The sequence below is a fragment of the Monodelphis domestica genome, chromosome 3 (genome assembly GCF_027887165.1).
Source record: "Monodelphis domestica isolate mMonDom1 chromosome 3, mMonDom1.pri, whole genome shotgun sequence".
NCBI classification, from domain to species: Eukaryota; Metazoa; Chordata; class Mammalia; order Didelphimorphia; family Didelphidae; genus Monodelphis; species Monodelphis domestica.
This window is the reverse complement of record NC_077229.1, coordinates 337,830,906-337,854,533: the sequence shown is the minus strand read 5'-3', so window position 1 is coordinate 337,854,533 and position 23,628 is coordinate 337,830,906.

Genomic DNA, 23,628 nt, shown 5'->3' with positions numbered 1-23,628 from the left:
CGAGATGGAGTATTTAACCTGGTTGTGAATAGGCTCTTCCCCTATATTTACTTCCACTTCGGAGCACATGTGGCTACCCACCTAGCAGGCAAGATGTGAGTGGTTGTGAATAGGCTCTCTGGGCCTAGACACATGCTTTTCTTACTTGTGTTTTCTTTATATTTTAATCTTCAATAAACCTCTAAAAATATAATACTCCTGGCATAGAGACACTAATTTCTACCTCTATCAGTATCCCCCAAATTTTAATCTTTACAGTTGGCAACCTAACGGGAAAATGAAATACTCTCAATCTTCTGACTCTTTTCTCTACTTTAGTTCAGCCTTGCATAGCTACTGCCTAGAAATTTTTTTAAGCCACATTTCTCCAAGATGCTTTTTTAGAAAACTATCTTGATCAGCTCCTGCCGGCAGCCATCTGCTTCAGACATCTTGAGCCCTTCCCTCCCAATGGCTCAGCCGCTTCTCCCTGCCTGCATGCATTCCTGCCTGCAGCCCCCCCTCTAGACCTGTTTGCCACTTACCTGGTTCCCAGCTGCTTCCTTCTGGCTGCCTGTTTCTCCGGCAGCTGCCTTGACTGGTCTTTTGCTCACCTGGCCCACCTAATTCAACCCAGATCTCTATCACCTTGTGACCTCAAGCCCCAGCAAACTCTAGCCTTGGAGCAGGACTCATTTCTACCAGCTGGTAACAAACGGGGGTATTGGCTCCACCTGGGTGGATTGGGCTCCACGTGGGCGGATCAGAGTGTAGGAGGGGAGAGAGAAAAGGGAGAGGAGAAGAAACAGACTTTTCCAAACAGGAACTTAAAAGCAATTGGCTATTTAAAAGGATACCTTTTGACTGTTCTGGTAATTTCATTGATTTCACCCGCGTGCCAGAAGAAAGACTCAGCCCAAAGATTCAACTTTAATTTTGAAGGGGCAAACTGAGAGCCAGGCCTAAAGACATGCGGTCCTGGGTTAAAATATGGCCTCAGATACTCCCCAGCTGTGGGGCCCTGGATGGGTCCCTTAACCCCCATTGCTTAGCCCTTACCACTCTGCCTTCTGACAATAGATATTTAAATGGATAAGAACCCAAGGAACTTAAGGACTGGAGGTTATATATTCGAAGACATTTCAGACTCCAATGGTTATAAAAATCTCTGTATTCTGTTGCATTTTACTGTTTGGGTTGTTTAAGGTTTAACTTTGTGATTTTAAATTCATATATTACTGCATTCAATATTATTCTATTATACTGTTCATTTAATGTGCTGAGTTTTAAAATTCTGTTGCTTTTCCCCTATAACCATATATTGAAAAAATATCATTGTAATTAAGCCCATATATGAAAAAACAGTTTTTCTATTTTTGCCTTTGTAAATTATCACATAGAGGATAGATGGACTTCAGAAATGTTTACAATTGCTATAACAACCTTTGTAAAATGTAATGTGCTAAATGTCTCAAGTTGATTTTAAGTTGTTTTTTTTTTAACATGATTTTTTGAATTTTTTTTACAATCTCTGGTCATTTTTTGCCTGCCCCTACCATGAGGTAAGGCCCATAGCTGAAGTGAAATACAATTATAACCCCCAACCTTCCTGCATTTCTAAATATGTGAATGGAAGTGGGGGCAGTTAATCTTAGGGCATGTATCTCTAAAAAATCCTCCAAAAAAGGAGCACCTCTCCTTTATAATCCCAAAAGTGCTAAAAAGAGAAATATTATAGTGTGTTTGTTTGCTATTGTAATTAATTGGGCTATTGAGAATTTTGGGGATATTGATATCTACATATTTGTACTATTGTTCTTTAAAAATGAAAAATGTTACCTTGTTCAATTCATTTGCCTTATACTCACAGTGGAGCATGGCCAGACATGAAGAGGAAATGGATCTCATTTTTGGTAAGAAAGCCTTATATGCTATATTTTCTTAGCTGACACAGTGTGTCAATGATTATAAGCTATATTTTTGAATTCTTAAAGCTCTTTTATTATTATATTTTTCTTGCATGTGCAATATACTATTTAAGTGTTTTTTATTTTTCTCTCCTTTTTATATTTGAAGCACATGTCACCAGCATTACGATTTTCTTCAATTTTTTTTCATTTTTCAGTACTATAAGTTTAAAATACATTTGCGAATGCATACCCCAAAAGCTAGAGACTATAAAAATGATGCCACTGATTATTTAAAAAATTATGGGACTTTGCTCAATGATTCTGTCTGATTCCAGGACAAGATATATACACAAGAGCCATTGCACAGAGCCAAAGAAAAGCCAATCCAGGATGGATTGATCCACTTCTAAGCCAATACAAAGTTCTTGAACTGAGTGTGAAGACTCCAGGTTACTGTGTTTAACATTTGTTATGACATAGGCTTTTCTTGTGTCCACACTCACTCTGAAAATACTCACTTGCTTTTTTATCCTTTCTCTTTACCTATTCATTTAAATTTAAGTGATCTTTGCCAAATTCAACAACTGGAGGTTTTTTCCCCTTAAAGTGCATAAGATGATAGCTTTGAAATGTTGCAAAAAATTGAAATATGAAGTAACTCATTTGGTTTTTACCTGTTTTTTTTTATTCTGTTACAAGATGTAAGTCCAAAGGAACCAATCAAATCATGCTACTTAAAAGGTTAGAATACTACACATTGATACATTAATCAGGTGAAAACAAAATCTTGCTAATTGAATCAGCTAAGTCATTAGAAAAAGTATAAACAAGTAATATGATTGAATTGCTTTAGATTAAATAGAGTTATGTTGCACAGGAAATATGGGGAAATGGTCACACGTTTTTGTATTTTATATAAAAGAGTACAGTTTATTCCAAAAATATTGGAGCATCTAGGACTGCAGTGTTACAAATTTCTTGCCCAACTCCTGAGAATAAATCATTTTGGGTGGGAGGAGTACACCTTGGTCATAAAAGGAACTTATGAAGTTTTGAGAATTGGAAGAGTTGGACTTGTTCATCATTGTTTTAGTCATGTTGTATTTACAGCAATAGCTGATTACAGTGTATACATTAGAAGCTACCAACTGTTCATAAGAAAAAGCAGATGTAGGCTTTAGGAGGAGCCCAACATTGAAGCTGCAAGATACGTAAAGGAAACACCCTAAGGGCACTAGGAAAAGGACTTCTAAAAGCTGTTAATTGTATCTCTGCCTCATATATTTTAAAATTTACTCCATTTTCTATGTGTGGTTGTGGAAGAGTGTTTTAGACTATTTGAGAAAAATTTGTACTAACTCGTCTTTCTATATCACCTTAATAAATATTCCTCTACAAAAATTAATTAAATCTGTCTGACTAATTTATATCATTTGATAATTAAAGAAAGAATTTGGCCTAATGGAGGGTATTACATTATGAAATTAGAGGTCTGCAAGCCTTCAGATTTCTTTAGAACCTTGAGGAAACAAGTAATAGCCATGATCTAGAGACAAAACCTGCCAGGGTCAATGTAGGTTGAGAAGGTAATCCCAAAAGTGCTACAAAGAGAAAGATGCAAATGGTAGTAGGGTTGGGGAAAGTAGCAAATCAGGTAGGAAGTAAATTACACAAAGGCACCAATAACATGGATAGATATATGTATATATGCATACTTATTTTAATACAGATAGATCAGGCCTGACTAAACAGTTGGTTTGACAGATTATATGTAGGTAGTCTTCTCTGTTGGCTTCTCTCCAGAAATATGCTGCAATGAGGTCAAACCAGCTTTGAAGAGACAATTGTAAAACTTTCAGTATGGACATGTATATACTCTGGAAAAAGACAACTGCTAAAAGTTAGGCTTGATTAATGTTTTGATGATTATCTAGACTTAAGTGATAGAGAAAACCTTTATATTAAAATTAGATTTAAAAAGTATTTCCTGAGTACATTTTTGAAACCTATTAACTAAATATTAAATAGCACACATTTTCCTATGTCTCTTTTTGCTGATTCATCAGTGGCTCTATTTTTTATTTTAATTTATAATATTTTTCTCCCTTTTCTTCCCTCTCACAATATATAATTTATCTTTTATGATTCATTATTATATTTTTTTCACAAAAATACAAAGAAGTCACATTGCCTTTTGCAGAACGTAAGAATCCACATGTACTTGAAAATATCCTTAGGTAATTAATATTTGAAACAATATGTAATATATAACAAATTACTCTGGGTAATTGTAGTCTGTCTGTTGTGGTCCTTTTAAATCCACATATGTTTGAGGGAAGTCAGGAGGCAATAGGCTTTGGCCTGTACAGCAGTGAAAATCTTGGGCTTGATGTGGTCACACAGATTGTCCCTATGTTTTATGTCAAGGGATCTTCTGCTGTGTGGCAGGGTAGAGCATGTTGAGGAATTAAAGACCTGCCATAAGAAATTTTCTTTCTCTTCATTCTGAGTTGTCATATTCCATTTTTCTTTAATCCCTCTCTGTCAAATATAGTACAAGATATTTCATTTTCCTTCAAGAGGAAGTCAGACTCAAATATACTTCTCCAAAGTTTAGCCATACGACCCCCCCCCCCAAGATGACTGCTGGAGAACCTGTAGCAATTCATCTTCTACAACCCTCATTTTCTCTTCCCACTTATAGTCCCTGAACAATTCTTATTGTCTCTGGTGACTAAAGAATTGAGTCTTTTTCAAGATGTACCTGCATGCATGGCTTTACTGCTTTTTAGTAACACAATTAAATAAACAACCATTCCCCTTATCAAGAAGATAGTATGGAACTGAATGAAAATATATTAACCTGATTCATAGAAGAGTTCTGCAATTCAATTTTGAAAACATACTTGTTTAAAAATTCATAAGCAATTTATCATTCTATGGACCAAAAAATAAAGTTTTTTATATGTAACATCTGTGCTGTAAGTAATAACAATTGGATAGATTGGGGGAGCAATATAATAAGAATAATAGATAAGCAGTTGTGTAAAACAAGGATATAATTCCATCAAGGACTATTGGTAGATCATAAACCAGTATATTAGCATTGGAGTATTGAGTTATTGGAGTCATAGAAGTTCTTTGGCATCAAATCACTGTATATCATGAAGAAAGTATTCCTTGATATTTTCCTCTTAGGGAATTTATTCATTCATTGCAAATTTTAAGGTCAATGTGGGCCAAGAACACCCCTAAAATTATTTATGCAATTTAATCTATTATCCAATGTTTTCTATCCATGCAATTATATGAATTGAATCATAGAAAACCCAGGAGCATGTTTCTCAAGATTCAATTCTTTCCATCTACAAATCTATGAGAAAATTATTAGTAAATTCAGTGATGACCTTCACAGACTGGTTTGTCCCAAAGCCTGATTCATCATAAATATGACTATAGACTATCTGACTATAACACAGTCTCAAATTCCAGTGACTGCCTAGAGAGAATATTTTAAAAGCTGAATGCAGATTGTGTATGTATGTATGTGTTTATGTATGTATATATGTATCTATCCAACTATCTGTCTGTCTGTCTTTCTGTCTATCATCTATCTTGGTTATTAAAGATATTGTTTCTGTTTTTCTATATTGATAATCTAAAATTACATTTTCTGGAAATAAGTGCCAATGATTCCCACTTTATGCTAAGTGACTTTCAGACACCTTTGCCATTGGTTTTCTGGAATATAGGGACCTAAGGACACAGAAACATTCACTATGCTATTAGTTGGAAACTGCCACACTAGTTACCATTCTGATCATGTTTAAATATTTGTAATTACACAAAATAATGACACACAGTACTTAGCAGTAACCATTACAAAGGGAAATGGCTGGAGAAAGACTATTCTTTTTTGTAACCTCATAGAACACTGAGAAAATAATTTTCCTTGGATTTTTATCAGTTGGTGTTTCTATTTGAAAATTTTCAAGGGTCTTTGATTTCTCTTCTGGGGTTTAGTTATTAGAATGTAACTCACAACTGTGTCCCTACTCCTATCTCTATTCCAATCCCCAATCATCTTCCTTTCCATTTCCCAGACTTACATTTTTTCTCCCCAAACAAGTTGATGGTTTTCATAAATAAAAAAAGATTAAAAAAAACAACATATCTATCATCTTTCTATCTATCATATTCATTTTTTTTTCCATCTCAGGGCCCATATAATGAAATTCTTATTGCTTTCACTCACTCCATAATGTTGATTGATGTGAGTGTTGATGCCAACCAATCTCTAAGGCTAACTCATATCTGACACTGGGTCACTCCATGGTTAGATCTTATATTATACAACATGATTTGAGCTTTCTTGCCTAGAGAAAAGAATTATTCTTATCTTGAGATCATTTTCTTCATGTTGAATAATCATTTCCTAATAGCTATAACAATATATATATATATATATCCTTTCTCATCTTTATCAATTTTCCATTACTAATATTTTCTTTCAGAAAGCCATGAAGATGACCAAGGATTCTAAGATCTTATAATAATCATCTTCTCTTATACTTTGACATTTCCTGGGTCCAATATTCATTCAATTGGATATTCCTCCCATCAAGAAGGTTACAATGCTTATATACACACATAGTCATACATACATAGATATGCATATATCAATATATACATTGTCTGACTATATGTGTCTATATGTGCATACATATAGTCATAGTCATAGAAGTGTATTTTATGCATATGCATACATACACATCCATAAAGCACATGTACATATATATACATACACATATAATAATAGAGAATGTATTTTCCAAATGAAATCAGTGATATTGGTGAATAATACATATAAATATATGTATACACACAAATATACATGTCCATATACACATATGTGCAGATATATTAAAATCTACACATGCATGCAAATAAAAAGCAAAATAAGTCATCTGGAAACAGAGCACATGAACTAAAATGTGAAAATAGTGCCATGAAAGCCAGAATTTACCAACTTTAAGACTAGGAAAAGAAAGTGAAAGATAAACTATAAAGAAAAAAGAGACTAGAAGAAGGATGAACAAAAAGCCAGGGATAAAATTCAGTTTTTAAAAATTTGAATCCAAAATTAGAATTAAATAACTTCACAAGGCAGCAAGAGTCTATAAAACAAAATCAAAAGAATGAAAAAATTGACAAAAATATGAAATACCTCATTGATATAACTATAGACTGAAAACTTAGATCCAGAAGAGACAATTCAACAATTATTGGACTACTGGAAAATCATGACAAAAGAAAAATCCTGGACATGATTCTAAAGGAAATTATACAAGAAAAGTGCTCCAATATTCTTGAACAAGAGGGAAAAATGGAGATTGAAAGAATCCACAGATCACTTTCTGTATTTAATCCCCAATTTACAATGCCCATGAATGTTATAGCCAAATTTAAGAACTCTCAGATCAAGGAAAATATACTACAAACTGATAAGAAGAAACCATTCAGATAAGGAGTAAAGAAAGAGGATAAAAATGGGGTAATTTTATATTTCATAAAGAAGCATAAGGAAGAAGGGAGGAGAAGATCAATACAATGGAAAGATGAAAGAGGTTGGAAACAATCTACAAAAAAATTATAATCACTTGGAAGAATCAGAAAGGTTCAAATGGAAGGAAAACCTCCAACTCCAAATTCAAACATCATCATCAACAACAGCAAAAAGAACAACATTATCATCATCAATACAATCATCATCATCATCATCAACATTAATAACAACATCAACATCACCAACATCAAAATCATCAACATCAACATCTAACTATCCATCTTTTCCTGGCCCAGAAAAGGTTTTTATTTTTTTTCTGGGCTGGCCTAATTTGATAGTATACTACAAAGAGTACTGAATGAGAGCCAAAAGACTGAAACTTTAGGCTTGAGTGCCACATTGTGTCCTTGGTGGGTAAAAAGAAAGCCTTCTTTTTCCTCAACTCAGTTATTTATGTATGAGTGAAGCTTACCTGGACTTTACATTATGTTAATCAATTAAATCAAAGAATAAACCAGGCATAAAAAAAATAAAGCTAATAAATGCTTTTGATGTTGACATATATAGCAATCCTCAAGCAACTAGACATTTTTTGGAAATCATTCCAGTTATTCCAATTCTAGTTCCATCAAGAACCTAATTAACAATAGCTTTTTTTTTCTTTATCATGCTCAGAAATTTTCTATTAATTATTTATATTAAAAATTATATTCTTCATATATCATATATATATTATATTCATATATGGGAGGGTATGGGAGGAGGGGAGGGAAGGAACATGAGTCTTAAAAACATGGAAAATTATTCTAAATCATCTAATGAAATAAAAAAAATTTTTTGTTAATATTCTTTATAAATACTCAGAAAAAAGCAGCAGAGGGTGGAGACAAAATGGTGACTTAGTAGCAACAAAAGCTGAAACCAATCTTTAAAAAGTAACTCAAAATGAAATCAGTCAAAAACCAAGAACAGGATAGTGTGAAGAGGCTCTACCACTGTATAAAACTTGAAAGGTAAACAGAGAGTTGATTTTCATGGGATAAGTGGGAATTGGAAGAAAAACTGAACACAATGTATTTCTGAGTGAACATCCCCCCCTCAACACATCTAATGCACCAGGTTGCCCAATGGCCAACTTCAATATTCCAGAACACTGTATACAGCCAAAACAGAAAACCCCACACCCCAGATGTTTTCTTTGAAGTCCCAGGCCCTGGCAACACCCCAAAGATAAGACTAGAAGTCCATAGCACTTGGTCCTTTCAAGCCTGCAAAGAAGGGAAGACCTAGCCCCAGGGGAAAGTAGCTCACAATGCAGAGCCCTGCAAGCCAGCAGCACAGGAAAAAGGACCAACTGATTTCAGAATCCACAGGAAACATAAGAGTGAGGAAATTAGCAAACAGCAAAAGAAATGCTCAAACATAGTATAGAGACAAAGAGTGAAACAGAGACCCAAAGAGAAGAATGAAATATAAGCAATTGCATGCAAAACTTCAAAGAAAAATGGAAATTGTTCTCAAGTGCAAGAAAAACTCTAAAAAAGAATTAAAAAAGAAAATAAGATATGAAGAGGTGGAAGAAAAATGAGGAAAAGAAATGAAAGCAATACAGGAAGAAAATAACAGCTTAAAAAAGCAAAATTAATTGACAGGGGGAAAAAGCACAAAAATCCAATGGAACAAAGAATTTCTTAAAAACCGAATTGATTTACTGAAATAAGAGGCAAAAAATTCATTAAATAAGAGTTCATTGAAAAGTAGAATAGACTAAATGAAAAAAGGATGATAAAAAAGTCATAGAAGAATTCAGGCTTTAAAAATTAGAATTGAACACCTAGAAGCTGATGACTCCATGAGGCATCAAGAAAAAATAAAACAAAATCAAAAGCATGAAAAATAAAAGAAAGCATCAAATATGTCATGAAAAATCACCAACATGGAAAATATATCTAAGAAAGATAATTTAAAAATTATTGGATTACCTGAAATTCAAAAACAACAAAAAAGCTTAGACATTATATTACTAGAAAATTTCCAAGAAAACTGTCCTGATATTCTTGATAAAGAGAATAAAAAAGGGGCTGAAAGAATCTACAGATAACTTTCTCCACAAAATCCCCAAATGCCAACTCCCAGGAATGTGATAGATAACTTCAAGAACTCCCATGTCAAGGGGAAAATAGTGCAAGCAGTCAAAAATAAACAACTTAAATATCTTGGTTCAGGATTACACAGGATCTGGCAGCTTCCACATTAATGGCCTGGAAGTCCTGGAATATGATAGTCTTGAAGGCAAGGGAACTGGGTTTACAATCAAAACCTATGCAAAAAAAAAAAAACAAAAACAAAAACCTGACTATATATTATTTCAGAGGAAACTATAGGTATTTAATAAAAAAAAGATTTCCAAGCTTTCCTAAAGAAAATACCAGACTTAAAAAGAATATTTGACATCCAAATAAAAATTCAAGAGAAGTAAAGAAAGGTAAATAAAAAGAGAGAAAGATTTAAAGGTTTCAATAATGTCCACTTATTTATTTAAAAATTGTCATCATTATCTTAGTAATTCAAAGTATACATAGACAGAGGATATTGTAGTAAGCAGTTTAAGATAATATGTAACAAAAAAAATCTCAGGATTGAAAAAGAGAATTCTATCAAAAGAAATAGGAATAGAGAAAAAGAATAGGGTAAATTATATCACATAAAGAGGTATGAGGAGGGAGAAACTATTACAGTGTAGAATAGGATGAGGATGGTTACAGGTTATACTTAAAATTTAATCTAGTTGGAATTGGCTCAGAGAAAGAGGAAAGGTCAAATTCATTGGGTTATACAGTCCTGTCTTACCCTATAGAGAGGTAGAAGGGAAATATGAAGAGTGGTGTTGGAAAGGGGACTAATATTAGGGAGAGGGAATGGGAGTGAATAGAGTGAATGAAAGCAAAACACTGATATTGAAGAAAAGAGTGAAAGGATAAACTGCAGGATTAAAGAAGTAAATCAAGAGGGAAGGGAATACATAGAAATTAATAATAACTGTGAATGTAAATGTGATGAATTCACCCATAAAATGGAATTAGATAGCAGACTGGATTAAAAAAACAGAATCCTACATGTGGTTTACAAGAAACACATCTGAGGCAAGTTAACATACAGAGTAAAGGCAAGATACTGTAGAAGAATCTATTAGGCTTTAACTGAGACAAAAAAGCAGGAATAGCAGTCATGATCTCAGATAAAACCTAAGCAAGAATAGATGTGATTAAAAGAGATAAGTAAGGTAATTATATCTTGGTAAAAGGTAGTATAGACAATGAAGTAATATCACTAAATAACATACATGCACCAAATGGTATAGCATCCAGATTTTTAAGGGAGAAACAGAAGGAGCTTAAGGAAGAAATACACAGTAAAACTATACTAGTGAGGGATGACAACCTTCCCCCATCAGAACTAGATAAATCTAACTGAAAAACAAATAAGAATGAAGTAAAGGAATTAATGAAATTTTAGAAAAGTTAGATTTATTACATATTTGGAAGAAATTTAATAGTGATTAAAAGAAATATACTTTCTTTTCAGCAGGATATAGTACATATACAAAAATTGATTATGTACTAGGGCATATAATGTTCACAACAAATGCAGAAAAACTGAAGTAACAAATGCAACATTTTTCATATCATAATACATTAAAATTATAAATTAAGGTTCACAGAAAGGCAAAAAAAATTAATTGGAAACAATATAAACTAATTCTTTGAAACAATTGGGTCACAGAACAAATTTAAAAACAATCAGTGATTTCATTGAAGAGAATGACAAGGAGGAGACAAAATATCAGAATTTATGGGATACAGGCAAAGCAGTATTCAGGGGAAAATTTATAAGCCTGAATGTTTATATCAATAAACTAGAGAACATGCAGATCATTGAATTAGACATGCAACTAAAAAGCAAATGAATAAATTAAATATCCCCAATTAAAGTCTAAATTGGAAATCCTAAAATTCAGAGGATGAATTAATAATTGAAAGTAAAATAATTATTGGACTAATAAATAAGATGAGGAGCTGGTTCTATAAAAAATAAAATAAATTATTTGTTAATTAGATTAAAAAGAAAAGAAAGAAGAGAATCAAATTACTTGTTTCAAAACTGAATAGAGTAATTTCATGTCCAATCTAGAGGAAATTAAAGCAATCATTGGAAGATACTTTGCTCAATCATATGACAACAAATTTGTTAATCTAGTTGAAATGGATGAATATTTATAAAAAATAAATCTAAATTAGCAAAAGGGGAAGAGTATTCTATTATTATTATTACTAATTATTATTAATAATTAACAATTATTAGTATTATATTCTTAAATAATCCCATCTCAGAAAAACAAATTGAACAAGCCATCAATGAACTCCCCATGAAAAACTTCCCAAGTCCAGATGAATTTACATGTGAATTCAATCAAATGTTTAAAGAACAGATAATCCAAATACTATATAAATTATTTGACAAATTAAGCAAAAAAGGAGCCTAACCAAATTATTTTTATGACACAGATATTGTGCTGATACTAACAGGAAGACCAAAAACAGAGAACAAAAATTACAGACCAATTTCCTTAATACATGGAGGCAAAATCACAAATAAAATACTAGCAAAGAGAATAACACCTTCTCAATAAGAATAAATATTCAGAGTAGAACAACTTTGTCCATGACATGAAGATGAGTTTAAGTAGCTATAAAAGAATACATACCTTTGAAGCTAATAATATCACTGCTAGGTCTTTATCAGAAAGAGATTTTTTTTAAATAATCAATATTATCCATTTTTTTCTTTTTTAAAACATTATTTTATTTGGTTATTTCCAAACATTAATCATTGGAGACAAAGATCATTTTCTTTTAGGCCCCCCCCTCCCCTAGACGATGCACGATACCACTGGGTATCACATATGTTCTTGATACAAAACCATTTCCAAGCTGTTGGTATTTGCTGTTTCGTTTAGACTCTCTCCTCAGACATGACCCCTCAACCCCTGTAGTCAAGCAGTTGCTTTTCCTCAGTGTTTTAACTCCCACAGTTTGTACTCTGCTTGTGGATAGTGTTTTTTCTCCTAGATCCCTACAGTTTGTTCAGGGACATTGCATTGACACTAATGGAGAATTCCATTATATACATTCTCTTGTACCACAATGTGTCAGTCTCTGTGTACAATATACTCCTGGTTCTGCTCCTCTCACTCTGCATCACTTCCTGGAGGTTGTTCCAGTCTCCATGGAATTCCTCCACTTTATTATTCCTTTTAGAAAAATAGTATTAGATCACCAACATATGCAACAATTTGTTCAGCCATTCTCCAATTGAAGGGCATCCCCTCATTTTCAAATTTTTGGCTACAACAAAGAGCGCAGCTATAAATATTCTTGCACAAGTCATTTTCCTTATTATCTCTTTGAGGTACAAACCCAGCAGTGCTATGGCTGGATCAAAGGGCAGACAATCTTTTATCTTCCTTTGGGCATAGTTCCAAATTACCCTCCAGAATGGTTGGATCAATTCACAACTCCACCAGCAATGTATTAATATCCCTACTTTGCCACATCCCCTCCAGCATTCATTATTATCCTTTGCTGTCATGTTGAACAATCTGCTAGGTGTGAGGTGATACCTCAAAGTTGTTTTGATTTGCATCTCTCTGATTATAAGAGATCTAGAACACTTTTTCATGTGCTTATTAATGGTCTTGATTTCTTTAACTGAAAACTGCCTATTCAGGTCCCTTGCCCATTTTTCAATTGGAGAATGGCTTGATTTTTTGTACAACTGGTTTAGTTCTTTATAGATTTGAATAATTAGACCTTTGTCAGAGGTTTTTGTTATGAAGATTGCTTCCCAATTTGTTGCTTTCCTTCTAATTTTAGTTACATAGGTTTTGTTTGTACAAAACCTTTTTAATTTGATGTAGTCAAAATTATTTTTTTTGCATTTTGTGACTTTTCTAAGTCTTGCTTGGTTTTAAAATCTTTCCCTTCCCAAAGGTCTGACATGTATACTATTCTGTGTTTACCTAATTTATTTATAGTTTCCTTCTTTATGTTCAAGTGACTCACCCATTTTCAATTTATCTTGGTGTAGGGTGTGAGGTGTTGATCCAAACCTAATCTCTCCCACACGGTCTTCCAATTTCCACAGCAGTTTTTGTAAAATAGTGTATTTTTGTCCCAAAATCTGAGATTTTGGGGTTTATCATATACTGTCTTGCTAAGGTCGCTTTCCCCCAGTCTATTCCACTGATCTTCCTTTCTGTCTCTTAGCCAGTACCAAACTGTTCCGATGACTGCTGCTTTATAATATAGTTTGAGATCTGGGACTGCAAGGCCCCCTTCCTTTGAATTTTTTTTCATTATTTCCCTGGATATCCTTGATCATTTGTTCTTCCAAATGAACTTTGTTATGTTTTTTTTTTCTAAATCAGTAAAAAAAATTTTTTTTGGAAGTTCAATGGGTATGGCACTAAATAGATAAATAAGTTTGGGTAGGATGGTCATTTTTATTATATTGGCTCATTCTACCCATGATGTTAATGTTTTTCCAATTGTTCAAGTCTAGTTTTAGGTGTTTTGTAGTTGTGTTCAAATAGTTACTGTGTTTGTCTAGGGAGATAGATGCCTAAGTATTTTATTTTGTCTAAGGTGATTTTGAATGGGATTTCTCTTTCTAGTTCTTGCTGCTGAGCTGTGTTGGAAATATATAGAAATGCTGATGACATATGCAGGTTTATTTTGTATCCTACAACTTTGCCAAAGTTGTTGATTATTTCAATTAGCATTTTGGTTGAATCTTTAGGATTCATTAAGTAGACCATCATGTCATCCTCAAAGAGTGATAACTTGGTCTCCTCCTTTGCCTAATCTCCTCCTTGCCTTCAATTTCTTTTTCTTCTCTAATTTACTGCTATTGTTTCTAGTACAATGTCAAATAATAGAGGTGATAATGGGCATCCTTGTTTCATTCTTGATCTTATTTGCAATGCATATAGTTTATCCCCATTGCAGATGATATTAGCTGTTGGTTTTAGATATATACTGTTTATTATTTTTAGGAACGACCCTTCTATTCCTATGCTTTCTAGTGTTTTTAATAGGAATGTGTGTTGTATTTTATCAAAGGTTTTTCTGCATCTATTGAAATAATCATGTGATTTTTGTTGGTTTGCTTGTTGATGTGGTCAATTATGTGGCTGGTTTTCCTAATATTGAGCCAGCCCTGCATCCCTGGTATAAATCCTACTTGATCATGGTGAATGACCCTTATGATCACTTGCTGGAAAAACTTGCTGGTTTTGTTAGTATCATATTTAAGATTTTTGCATCTATATTCATTAGGGAGATTGGTCTATAATTTTCTTTCTCTGTTTTTGACCTGCCTGGCTTTGGAATCAGTACAATGTTTGTGTCATAAAAGGAATTTGGTAGAACTCCCTCTTTGCTTATTATGTCAAATAGTTTGTATAGTATTGGGATTAGATATTCTTTGAATGTTTGATAGAATTCACTGGTGAATCCATCAGGCCTTGGGGATTTTTTCTTAGGGAGTCCTTTGATGGCCTGTTGGATTTCATTTTCTGATATGGGATTATTTAAGAATTCTATTTCTTCTTCTGTTAGTCTAGGCAGGTTATATTTTTGTAAATATTCATCCATATCGCCTAGATTGGTATATTTATTATTCCCCAATATATAATTGGGGAAAGTAGTTTTTAATGATTGCCTTAATATCCTCTTCATTGGAGGTGATATCCCCCTTTTCATCTTTGATGCTCTTAATTTGCTTTACTTTTTTCCTTCTTTTAATTAGATTGACCAGTACTTTGTCCATTTTGTTTGTTTTTTCAAAGTACCAGCTTCTAGCCTTATTTATCAGTTCAATAGTTCTATCACTTTAGATTTCATTAATTTCTCCCTTAATTTTTAGGACCTCTACTTTGGTTTTCTTCTGGGGGTTTTTAATTTGTTCGCTTTCAAGTTTTTTTTATTTGTATTTCCAATTCATTGATCTCTGCCCTCCCTATTTTGTTAATATATGGACTCAGGGATATGAATTTTCCTCTGGTTACTGCTTTGGCTGCATCCCATGAAGTTTGAAAGAATGTCTCACCATTGTCATTTTCCTCGATGAAATTATTAATTGTTTTTATGATTTCTTCTCTAACTAACCGATCTTGGAGTATCATATTATTTAATTTCCAATTAATTTTTTATTTGGCTCTCCATGTACCCTTACTGATCATTATTTTTTATTGCCTTATGATCTGAAAAGGCTGCATTTATTATTTCTGATTTTCTACATTTGTATGCCATGTTTTTGTGACCTATTGTATGATCTATATTTCTGAATGTGCCATGTGATGCTGATAAGAACGTGTATCCCTTTTTGTCTCTTTATTTTTCTCCATATGCCTATTAACTTTAATTTTTCTAAGATTTCATTCATTTCTTTTACCTCTTTCTTATTTATTTTTTATTTGATTTATCTAAATTTGATAGTGGTTGGTTCTAATCTCCCACTAATATGGTTTTACTGTCTATTTCCTCCTTCAATTCTCCTAGTTTCTCCATTAGAAATTTGGGTACTATACTATTTGGTGCATACATGTTGATTAGTGATATTTCCTCATTATTTATAGCCCCTTTTAACAAAATATATTGACCTTCCCTATCCCTTTTAATCAGGTCTATTTTTGCTTTGGCTTTGTCAGATATCATGATTGCAACTCCTGCCTTCTTTCTATCAGTTGAGGCCCAGAAGGTCTTACTCCATCCTTTAATTCTAACCTTGTGGGTTTCTACCCACCTCATGTGTGTTTCTTGAAGACAACAAATGGTATGGTTTTGGATTCTAATACATTCTGCTATTCATCTACGTTTTATGGGTGAGTTCATGCCATTCATGTTTAAAGTTAGGATTGTCACTTGTGGACTACCTGGCATTTTGATATCTTCCCCTAATTATGACCTTTCTTCTTTAGCTATAACCTTTTAAGCCAGTGATTTATTTTAAATCAGTTCCCCTAGTCCCCTCCCTTGATAGGTTTCCCTTTTTAGCCCCTCCCTTTTTGTTTCCTTCCCCTCCCCCCTCTCCTTCCCTCCCTTTTTGTGGTCCCTCTCCCCCTACCCCCTTGGTTTTCCCTTCTCCCTTACCCTGTTGGATAAGATAAAATTCAAGATCCCAGTGGATCTGGATGCTCTTCCCTCTCACAGTTGATTTCACTGAGAGTAAGTTTTAAGTAAAAACTCTCTTCCTCTTGTTCTTATAGGGGAATTCTTCCCCACCTCTTCCCATGTGTATCTTTATGTGAGAAAGATTATTTTATTTAGTTTTTTTTTAAATTTCTTGGAGTATATCTTAGTACCATAAAAGATTCCCCTCCCCCTTTTTCTTTCTATTCCCCCTGCTTTCTCCATATCATCTTGATGATGTCTGGTTCTTCTTACTACTCTAATGATGCATACAATTTTTGAGAGTTACACATTACATTTCCCCACATATTAATATATATAATTTGATATAAATGTAGTCCTTATAAAAGAGAGTTTGAATAAAAGAAAAAGATAACATTTTTCTCCTTTTCCCTTTCTTTCATATTTACCTTTTCAGGTATTCCATGCTCTTTGTTTTTTGATATCAAACTTTCCACATAGCTCTGGTCTTTTCTTTACAAAAACATGGAAATCTTGTATTTTGTTGAATGCCCATACTTTCCCCTGGAACTATATAGTCAGTTTTGATGGATAGCTGATTCTTGGTTGAAGACCCAGCTCTCTTGCTTTTCTGAATTTCATGTTGCATGCCTTATGGTTGTTCAGAGTGGAAATTGCTAGGTCCTGTGTGACCCTGATTGGTGTTTCTTTATATCTAAATTGTCTTTTTCTGGATTCTTGGAAAATTTTTTTTCTTTTTGCTTAGAAGCTTTGGAATTTGGCAATTACAATTCTGGGAGTTGTCTTTGGGGGATTTGGTGTAGAGGGTGTTCTGTGAACTCTTTCAATGCATATTTTTCCCCTTGTTCTAGAATCTCTGGGCACTTTTCTTTGATGATATCATGTATAATGATATCAAGATTACTGTTTATTTGTGGGTTTTCTGGTTGACCAATGATTCTCAGATTGTCTCTCCTTCCTCTATTTTCCAGGTCTGTCACCTTGTCAGTGAGATGTTTTATGTTATCTTCTAATTCTTTAGTCTTTTGACTTTGCTTTATTTTTTTATTTTATTTATTTTTTTAATTTTTATTTGATCATTTCCAAACATTATTCATTGGAAACGAAGATCATTTTCTTTTCTTCCCTCCCCTCCCTCCCACCACCTCTTCCATAGACCACATGCAATTCCACTGGGTATCACATGTGTTCTTGATTCAAACCCATTTCCATGTTGTTGGTATTTGCATTAGTGTTCATTTAGAGTCTCTCCTCAGTCATATCTCCTCCACCCCTATATTCAAGCAGTTGCTTTTCATCGGTATTTTTACTCCCACAGTTTATCTTCTGCTTGTGGATAGTGTTTTTTAGATCCCTGCAGATTGTTCAGGGACACTGCATTGTCACTAATGGAGAAGTCTATTACCTTTGATTGTACCACAATGTATAAGTCTCTCTGTACAATGTTTTCCTGGTTCTGCTCCTTTCACTCTGCATCACTTCCTGGAGGTTGTTCCAGTCTCCATGGAATTCCTCCACTTTATTATTCCTTTTAGCCCAGTAGTATTCCATCACCAACATATACCACAATTTGTTCAGCCATTCTCCAATTGAAGGGCATCCCCTCATTTCCAATTTTTGGCCACCACAAAGAGAGCAGCTATGAATATTCTTGTACAAGTCTTTTTCTTTATTATCTCTTTGGGGTACAAGTCCAGTAGTGCTATGGCTGGATCAAAGGGCAGACAAATCTTTTTTCTTCCTTTGGGCATAGTTCCAAATTGCCCTCCAGAATGGTTGGATTAATTCACAACTCCACCAGCAATGAATTAATGTCCCTACTTTGCCACATCCCCTCCAGCATTCATTACTTTCCTTTGCTGTTATGTTAGCCAATCTGCTAGGTGTGAGGTGATACCTCAGAGTTGTTTTGATTTGCATCTCTCTGATTATAAGAGATGTAGAACACTTTTTCATGTGCTTATTAATAGTTTTGATTTCTTTGACTGAGAACTGTTGACTTTGTTTTCTTAATTCTTGCTATTTTGCAAGATCATTGTCTTCCAGTTACCTGATTCTGACCTTTAAAGACTGGTTTTCCTTTTCAGTTTGGTCTGACCTGTTTTTTGAGACTTCAAGCTGTTTCTGCATTTTCATATTTTGGTGTCTCAGATTGCTGAGTTCCTTTTGCATTAATTGTTTCCCATTTTTCCTGCCAGAAGACTTTCATCTTTTTGATAATTTCTGATTTAAATTCTTCAAGAGTTTCCATTTCTATTGGAAGGTTTGGGGGAATTTGTTTGTGTTTCCTATTCTATCTCCTCTGTATTTTGTGTTTTTGCTCCATAAAATGTGTCCAAAGTCAACCCCTTATTCTTGTTTTTCTTGGTATTTGGAGGCTTTTGAATTTCTGTACTTGTTGCCATCTCTATTCTTTTTCTTCCCATTTCCAGTCAGAAATTTGAGTGAGGAGGACTGGCTCTTAGTGTATCTGTCTGATGGCCTGAATCTTTAGCCCCTGGCCAATTGTCCATTCTCTGCAGCTGTGCTGTCTTCCCTGGGAGGACCAGGGTCTGCCTTCCCCTGCCTACTGGTGTTTCAGGTGTTACTGCTCTCAGTTCCCTCCAGTTGCTTCTCTGCTGTCTTATTTCCACACTCTGAGCTTGGCTCAGCACTGTTTGCAAGGTAACTCAGTGCCTTTGCAGGCCCAGAGATTCCTGTCCTTTCAGAGGGCTGTGCACTCTAAGGGGGAGGAGGGGTCCTGGCCTCCCTGAGCTCTGAGGACTACTGATGGTATTAGGTTCATCTGGGTTGGTCTGGATGTGCCCTGAGGCAAAAACTTCCAGTGAGACTCTGATGGAAGAACCCAGCCAGGGGGCTACAGGCTCTCCCCCATCTCTCTCAGGGTGATACCCTGCATATTTGTTGGATGCCCTTAGACTGGCCCAGGTTGCCTTTAAGGTGCATATGCACCCATTAAGAATAGCACTTTTGCAGGCCCTGAGGTTCCCGCTGCTGCTGTGGGCTCAGTGCTCTGGGTTGGGGGGGGAGGGGTCCTGGGACCTTCCTTTTGCCTTCCCCTTAGACCTGAGTCTTCTAGTATTCTTACTTTTGGGGGGCATACCTTTTGATTTGAGATCAGAAGGAGGGATCCCCAGCTCTGTCCTGTTGTTAAGTTTGAATTTCAGTCCCCTAGGAGCATTCAGTTTGTGATCGGTAAGGAAGGGTTTTCAGAGGTCTGAACTTTTGCTGCTTCTAAGCTGCCATCTTGACCAGATGTCCAGAAAGAGATTTTTTAAAAAATGAGGAAGTACCAGTTTGTACAAAAATATTTATGGCTAATCCTTTTGTAGTGGCAAAGATTTGGAAATTTAAACGATGTCCCTCAATTTGGGGAATGGTTGAACAAATTGTGGTATATGATGGTAATATAATATTATTTTGCTTAAGGGATGATGATCAGGATGATTCCAGAAAGAACTGGAAAGTCCTATGTGAACTGATACAGAGTGAAATTAGCAGACGAGAATATTGTACACAATAACTTAAATATTGTGGAATGATCAAATGCAATAGAATTTGCTACTAAGAGTAATACAATGATCCAGGACAATTCTGAGGCACATATCAAAAAGAATTCTATCCACCTCTAGAGAAACAACAGTTAGAGTATATAAATTCAGATAAAAACATAAAATTTATCACTTTTTATTTGGGATTTGGTTTTATAAGATTATTCATTTGCAAAATGAATAACATGGAAATATATTTTGCAAGATAATACACACATAACATAAATTGAATTGTTTGTTAGCTCCAAGAGGGGAAAGGAAAGAAGGGAGGGAGAAAACTTCAATCATATAACATCAGAAAACTTATGTGGAAATTTGTTAAAATAATAAATTTTAAACATTTCCTTATTGTTGATTATTTCTTTTATTGTTGTTTTTAACTGAAAATTCTACATTTCTTTCAGATTCCTTTGTAGGCACTGTCAACATGGAATTTAGGAATCCCATACTTGTTACCTAATGAGATGTGATGAACCCCAATTTTCAGGACTAGCTTGTAGATTGGAGACCTCAAAACTTGTAATTGTTCCCTATTCCCATGGGAATTTACCCTGAAGGGAGTGGGAGATCCTCAGGGGATTGACAATTCTAGTTGGGTGAGATAAGCATATGCTAAGAACACTCTTTGTTTTAGGTCATTTCCCTTATTGTATTAGAACCTTTCCCAAAGAAGATCCACATCTGAGCAGGAACCATCCTTTAGTATCTATTGTAAGCAGCCCCTTCTCTTAGACTCTAGCCTCTAGCTATGATTCCTTTCCCAAGCTTGATTGTATCCTGTCAGTGTAGTTTGCACACTTCCATTTTCTTTGTGACTATAGTGATGTCAATTGTCTTTCCCTGCCCCTGGATTCCCCAAATGGTATAAAGGTTCCCCCAAATTCTTTTGTTCCTCAGAGTCCATGGCACTCCCAGGAGTCAGTGACCAGGGCACCCAGACTCTGTGTAGTCTTGGGGAGCAGCTCTCTTGTCGTGGCCTATTAGCACTAAAGCCTTTAGTGAAGAACCCCTTTAGCCCTTGCTTAAAGAGTGATTTTGACTATTTAGTAGTTCTGTTTTTTCTAGTTGACATAATGGAGGTTCCACTGAGATCCAAAGTCCCGGCTGACCTGAGCCCTCCTGCTAACGAGGACCTCTAGACTTGAGGTACCTCACACAACCCATTTGGGGTTGGGTCAGGAGTCTGGTTAGGAAGGGCCAGGTAAGTGGCTCTCAGAGGTAGGACTCACATCTCATGTTTGGGAGTGACTTGCTCTTTATTTAAGGGATTGTTAGTTGGACATCTGTGGGATACACAGAGCCGCATCGTCCATAGCCACCCGGGCACTATTGGACATGGGTAACAGCTTGTCTGTTGTCCCAAAAAGGTAGGTGCAGTCACCAGCCCGAAGAGCCACCTAGAAATACTGCTGTGAGTTACATGATTTCTAAGTGTGGACCTGGATGCAAGTTAATATTTCCAGGTTAATAGCACATATTCTAATTTACTATCTATATTGTTTTTGCTATAGTTCACAAATATCATAATCTAAGAGTTCAACATTTTAGTTTGTTTAGACATATAAGTTACTTTTAAGCTCGGAGAAAAATTCTTAATTCCTGTTTTTGCAACTAGACAGATTTTTCTGGTTAAAATATTATATAGTTCTTTCTTGTCAGTCTTGGATGTTTCATTAATTAAAGATGAACAATTAAATATTTAACAAATGAAGTATTTCTCAACCCTCTATTCTCACTAACAAGAAAGATTCTTGGAAGGTTAATTAACATTTCCTCTACAGTTATAAATTTAACCCTATGGTTCTGGGTTGATAAGGAATGGTAGATGCTCTCAATTTTGTATTATTTAGATTCTGTACAGCAAACTATATTTCCCACAATTCCCTTATCACTTTCCATGTACCTGCATCATTGGTTAATTCCGTATTCAGTTTCAGTTTTGGCCAAGCTAGCTGCTCTCTGCCCAGAGGAGGCATGGAGGTAGGGAGAGGCTGGCTTGGCTTTCTCTAGATTTTACTTTCCATTTGCCCTAAGTTTATTTTAATAAATAGTATTAAATATAATACTTGCAGTATTGCATATTAATTTTAAATCTTTACATTTTTGGTGACTCTAAGAAGTGACTAGAACTCAGAGCTTTTTTTTTTAAAGCCTGGAAGATTCCTGCTGCTAATCTACAGCCAAAGCTATTCCCACCCAGCAGCCCAATCCCCAGCTAAGTGGTCAGACTGCAGACTCACGCCAACCCCACTATGTCAAACTGCCACTAGCTGTTCACAGTCTCCTGGTTGAAAGCTCCCCTGCCCACCTTCCCCCTCATGGGAAGGTAGTCATGCTGAGCTGCCTCCTCCCCCACTGCCTCAAGCTACTGCCTAAGCCACTATCTCTAGCTGCTGCTGGAGCTTAGTCATGCCTGGCTTGGCTTCTCCTGCAGGGGCCAGATTCCCATGTTTTCTGCTGCTTCTATTGACTCCTGCTCCTTTTTGCTGCACTACCTTGCTGTTGGTTGGTGAGTACAAGCCTCCCCCCACCTGCAGCCCCAGCCAGCATGGAAGGGAAGTCCTTTTCCTTCCTGGGCAGCTGGTTGCCTCTTAGCCTCTGCCAGGCTCTTTGCCTTGGCAGGGAGGGTCCTGGCCCTCTTTCTTCAACCCTAGTTTACCTCCCAGCCCCCTCCCTCCTTTTCCCAACCTGCCTTACTTCTGTCTCTCCTCCTGAGCCTTTTTGCCTTTGGGATACTCCCACCCCTCCAACCCCATACCCCACTGAATTGTATAGTCATATCCTCTATTTTTCTTTCTGGCAGTCCCTAAACATACTCCTTACTCTTGTGACAAGGAAATCACTTTAAAAGACTGATATATATATATTAATTTAAGGTCGCCAAGGAATTCAGCTATGTAATTCCTAAATGAAAACTCAAGTCAGCCGTCAACCTTTTATAGAGTTTAATTACAAACAGGAGGAAGAAACGAATGAGAGAGAGAGAGAGAGAGAGAGAGAGAGAGAGAGAGAGAGAGAGAGAGAGAGAGAGAGAGAAAGGGGAGAGAAGGGAATAGGGCTTAAATACCCCTTCTGTTTAGGCTGGGCCAAAAGGCCCAAGCCCTTAGATAGCTGGGGCAAAGAAAGGAGATCAGTCCCTATTACTCACGTGACCAAAATGGAGAAACAGTCTCAGGGGCCTCCACCTCCAGCTTCCTTCAGAGCAGCTTCCTTCAGAGCAAGCACAACCTCTCAGAGCCAAAACCTCTCCAACCAACCACCCCTCAGTCCTCAGACCCCTCTATCTTTAAGGAAACCATCCAAGTTCCCTCCCCTCAGTTCTCACATCTACCAATCACTGTCCATGTCTTCCTTGTGCCAGTGGTGGCTCTACCTTAACCCAGGACCAC